Source organism: Cupressus sempervirens, chromosome 7 (assembly GCF_028749045.1).
Source record: "Cupressus sempervirens isolate cs-2001-9-10 chromosome 7, ASM2874904v1, whole genome shotgun sequence".
NCBI lineage: Eukaryota > Viridiplantae > Streptophyta > Pinopsida > Cupressales > Cupressaceae > Cupressus > Cupressus sempervirens.
In genome coordinates, this window is record NC_143124.1 from 690453798 (window position 1) to 690459420 (window position 5623).

Sequence of the window (5623 nt, forward strand, 5' to 3'; positions counted from 1 at the left end):
GCCTCGGCAACCTCGACTCGAAGCGCCTCGAGCCTTAATGGCCTCCAATGTTTTTGCACGACTCATGCCACCGTCGACTTTTCGCTCGAATCATGTCACCCAGGGCACCTCGATGCTACGTGACCCGAGCCCTGTGCGCGATCCAAAACCGGGTAACGTTTTTTTTTGAACTCCCAAAATTTCATTCTTTTTTGCCTTACGAGGCCTATCATGATCTCTTTTTATAAAGAAAATTCTCAAATCGGATCGTTTCGGCTACCCTACCTCGAATCCGGCTAGCTAGGCGTAACGCCTCGAGTCGGCTCGGCAATACGTGAACTGAAACTTGTGCGTGATCCAAAAGCGGGTAACTTGTTTTTTTTTTTTGTAATGCCCAAAATTTAGCGCTTTTCGCTGTACAGGGCCTCTCATGACTTTTTTTGTTTTTTTTTTTTTTTTTTCCCCTCGTCGACCCAGTCGGGTGACCCAAGTTGGGTCGACCCAGGCGTGCGATCCTGGCTGGGGACAGCAAGTCGATTCTATAAGTTTGCTTGCCAATTTTTCTGGCCAGGTCGGCTCACCAAGTCATCTAACCATGTGGTCTTTGCCAAATCAAGAATTGACTCTTTAAGTCCACTCACAGCTCGTCAAGACGGCTCACCAAGATGACTTACCATCTCGCCTCACCAGGTTGCCCCACCAGGTCGCCTCTTCTTTAAGACCGCTCACCATGTCGGCTCCCCAAGCCACCTCACCGAGTCGACTATTCAGGTTGCCTCACCAAGTCGACCCCTTAAGTTCGCTCACCAAGTCAGCTCCCTAAGTCAGCTCACCATGTCGAATCACCTAGTCGTTTTACCACCTTGCCCCAGCAGGTGTGCTCGCCAAGTCGCCCCGCCGAGTTGCTTCTCTAAGCCCACTGACCATGTCAGCTCACCAAGTCAACTCTTTAAGTTCGCTCACCAGGTCAGCCCGCCCAAGTCGCCTCTTTAAGTTCGTTCGCCAGGTCGGCCCGCCCAAGTCGCATCAGCGGAGCCCACTCACCATGTCAGCTCACCAAGTCGGTTGTTCAAGTACGTTGCCAAGTCAACTCTTTAAGTTCGCTCGCCAGGTCAGCCCGCCCAAGTCGCCTCTTTAAGTTCGTTCGCCAGGTCGGCCCGCCCAAGTCGCATCAACGGGCTAACTCGCCGAGTCACCTCACGAAGTTGACTCTTTAAGTGCGCTCACCAAGTCAGCTCACCAAGTCGACTCACCATCTCGCCTCGATAAGTTGGCTTGCCGAGTTACCCCACCAAGTCGTCGCCTCTTTAAGCCCGCTCACCGTGTCAGCTCGTCAGGTCGGCTCACCAAGTCGACTAATCAAGTAGGCCCACCAAGTCGCCTCAAGGATAGCTCCTCACCATGTTGACTCAATGAGTCGCCTCACCATGTTGACTCTTTGAGCCCGCTCGCCGGGTCGCCTCACCAAGTCGACTCGAGTACGTTGCCAAGTCGACTCTTTAAGTTCGCTCGCCAGGTCGACTCGCCAAGTCAGCTCACCATGTCATCTCAACGAACCAACTCGCCGAGCCGCCTCACCACGTCGGCTCTCTAATACCACTCGCCAAGTCGCCCCACCAACTCGCCCCGTTAGGCCCACTCACCACATCGCCCCGTTAGGCCCACTCTCACCAAGTGGACTCTTTAAGTCTGCTCATAAAGTCGAGCCACCAAGTACTCTCACCAAGTCGACTCTTTAAGTCGTTTCATCGAGTCACCCAACCAAGTACTCTCACCAAGTCAACTCTTTAGGTCCGTTCATCAAGTCACCCCGCAAAGTCGACCCTCTAAGTTCGTTCATCGAATCACCCGACCAAGTCGACTGTTTAAGTCCTTTCATCAAGTCACCCCGCCAAGCCGACTCTTTAATTTCGTTCATCAAGTCACCAGAACAACTACTCTCACCAAGTCGACTCTATAAGTCCGTTCATCAAGTCGGCCCACCAAGTACTCCCACCAAGTCGACTCTTTAAGTCCGTTCATCAGTTCACCCCGCCAAGTACTCTCACCAAGTCAACTCTTTAGGTCCGTTCATCAAGTCACCCCGCCAAGTCGACCCTTTAAGTCCGTTCATCAAGTCGCCCCGCCGAGTTGCTTCTCTAAGCCCACTCACCGTGTCAGCTCGCCAAGTCGGTTGTTCAAGTACGTTGCCAAGTCAACTCTTTAAGTTCGCTCGCCAGGTCAGCCCGCCCAAGTCGCCTCTTTAAGTTCGTTCGCCAGGTCGGCCCGCCCAAGTCGCATCAGCGGGCTAACTCGCCGAGTCACCTCACGAAGTTGACTCTTTAAGTGCGCTCACCAAGTCAGCTCACCAAGTCGACTCACCATCTCGCCTCGATAATTTGGCTTGCCGAGTTACCCCACCAAGTCGTCGCCTCTTCAAGCCCGCTCACCGTGTCAGCTCGTCAGGTCGGCTCACCAAGTCGACTAATCAAGTAGGCCCACCAAGTCGCCTCAAGGATAGCTCCTCACCATGTTGACTCAATGAGTCGCCTCACCATGTTGACTCTTTGAGCCCGCTCGCCGGGTCGCCTCACCAAGTCGACTCGAGTACGTTGCCAAGTCCACTCTTTAAGTTCGCTCGCCGGGTCGACTCGCCAAGTCAGCTCACCATGTCATCTCAACGAACCAACTCGCCGAGTCGCCTCACCACGTCGGCTCTCTAATACCACTCGCCAAGTCGCCCCACCAACTCGCCCCGTTAGGCCCACTCACCACATCGCCCCGTTAGGCCCACTCTCACCAAGTGGGCTCTTTAAGTCTGCTCATAAAGTCGAGCCACCAAGTACTCTCACCAAGTCGACTCTTTAAGTCCTTTCATCGAGTCACCCCACCAAGTACTCTCACCAAGTCAACTCTTTAGGTCCGTTCATAGAGTCACCCCACCAAGTCGACCCTTCAAGTGCGTTCATCAAGTCACCCCACCAAGTCGACTCTTTAAGTTCATTCATCAAGTCACCCCGCCAGGTCAGCCCACAAATTACTCTCACCAAGTCGACTCTTTAAGTTCGTTCATCAAGTCACCCCGCCAGGTCGGCCCACCAAGTGGACTCTTTAAGTTCGTTCATGAAGTCACTCTGCCAAGTCGGCCCACCAGGTCGACTCTTTAAGTTCGTTCATCAAGTCACCCCGCCAGGTCAGCCCACCAACTACTCTCACCAAGTCGACTCTTTAAGTTTGCTCACCAAGTCACCCCGCCAGGTCGGCCCACCAAGTACTCTCACCAGGTCGACTCTTTAGGTTTGTTCATCAGGGCACCCCACCGAGTACTCTCACCAAGTCGACTCTTTAAGTTCGTTCATCAAGTCGCCCCGCCAGGTCGGCCCACCAAGTACTCTCACCGAGTCGACCCTTTAAGTTCGGTCATCAACTCACCCCGCCAGGTCGGCCCACCAAGTACTCTCACAAAGTCGACTCTTTAGGTTCGTTCATCAATTCACCCCGCCAGCTCGGCCCACCAAGTTCTCTCACCGGGTCGACTCTTTAAGTTCGTTCATCAAGTCACCCCGCCAGTTCGACCCACCAAGTACTCTAACAAAGTCGACTCTCTAAGTTCGTTCATCAAGTCACCCTGCCAGGTCAGCCCAGCAAGTACTCTCACCAAGTCACCCCGCTACTTCGACCCACCAAGCCGACTCTTTAAGTTCGTTCATCAAGTCACCCGGCCAAGTCGGCCCACCAAGTCGACTCTTTAAGTCCGTTCATCAAGTCACCCGGCCAAGTCGGCCCACCAAGTCGACTCTTTAAGTCCGTTCATCAAGTCACGTGACCAGGTCAGCCCACCGAGTACTCTCACCAAGTCGACTCTTTAAGTTTGTTCATCAAGTCACCCGGCCAGGTCGGCCCACCAAGTACTCTCACCAAGTCGACTCTCTAAGTCCGTTCATCAAGTCACCCCGCCAGGTCGGCCCACCAAGTCGAATCTTTAAGTCTGTTCATCAAGTCACCCCACCAAGTACTCTAACCAAGTCGATTCTTCAAGTGCGTTCATCAAGTCACCCGACCAACTACTCTCACCAAGTCGACTCTTTTACTATGTTCATCAAGTCACCCCACCAAGCACTCTCACCAGGTCAACTCTTTAGGTCCGTTCATAAAGTCACCCCACCAAGTCGACCCTTCAAGTGCGTTCATCAAGTCACCCCACCAAGTACTCTCACCAATTCGACTCTTTAAGTCTTTTCATCAAGTCACCACACCAAGTACTCTCACCAAGTCAACTCTTTAGGACCGTTCATCAAGTCACCTCGCCAAGTCGACCCTTGAAGTCCGTTCATCAAGTCACCCCACCAAGTCGACTCTTTAAGTCAGTTCACGAAGTCACCCAACCAGGTCGGCCCACCAAGGACTCTCACCAAGTCGACTCTCTAAGTCTGTTCATCAGGTCACCCCACCGAGTACTCTCACCAAGTCAACTCTTTAGGTCCGTTCATCAAGTCACCCCGCAAAGTCGACCCTCTAAGTTCGTTCATCGAGTCACCCGACCAAGTCGACTGTTTAAGTCCTTTCATCAAGTCACCCCGCCAAGCCGACTCTTTAAGTCCGTTCATCAAGTCACCAGAACAACTACTCTCACCAAGTCGACTCTATAAGTCCGTTCATCAAGTCGGCCCACCAAGTACTCCCACCAAGTCGACTCTTTAAGTCCGTTCATCAGTTCACCCCGCCAAGTACTCTCACCAAGTCAACTCTTTAGGTCCGTTCATCAAGTCACCCCGCCGAGTCGACCCTTTAAGTCCGTTCATCAAGTCGCCCCGCCGAGTTGCTTCTCTAATCCCACTCACCATGTCCGCTCACCAAGTCGGTTGTTCAAGTACGTTGCCAAGTCAACTCTTTAAGTTCGCTCGCCAGGTCAGCCCGCCCAAGTCGCCTCTTTAAGTTCGTTCGCCAGGTCGGCCCGCCCAAGTCGCATCAGCGGGCTAACTCGCCGAGTCACCTCACGAAGTTGACTCTTTAAGTGCGCTCACCAAGTCAGCTCACCAAGTCGACTCACCATCTCGCCTCGATAAGTTGGCTTGCCGAGTTACCCCACCAAGTCGTCGCCTCTTTAAGCCCGCTTACCGTGTCAGCTCGTCAGGTCGGCTCACCAAGTCGACTAATCAAGTAGGCCCACCAAGTCGCCTCAAGGATAGCTCCTCACCATGTTGACTCAATGAGTCGCCTCACCATGTTGACTCTTTGAGCCCGCTCGCCGGGTCGCCTCACCAAGTCGACTCGAGTACGTTGCCAAGTCGACTCTTTAAGTTCGCTCGCCAGGTCGACTCGCCAAGTCAGCTCACCATGTCATCTCAACGAACCAACTCGCCGAGCCGCCTCACCACGTCGGCTCTCTAATACCACTCGCCAAGTCGCCCCACCAACTCGCCCCGTTAGGCCCACTCACCACATCGCCCCGTTAGGCCCACTCTCACCAAGTGGACTCTTTCAGTCTGCTCATAAAGTCGAGCCACCAAGTACTCTCACCAAGTCGACTCTTTAAGTCGTTTCATCGAGTCACCCAACCAAGTACTCTCACCAAGTCAACTCTTTAGGTCCGTTCATCAAGTCACCCCGCAAAGTCGACCCTCTAAGTTCGTTCATCGAATCACCCGACCAAGTCGACTGTTTA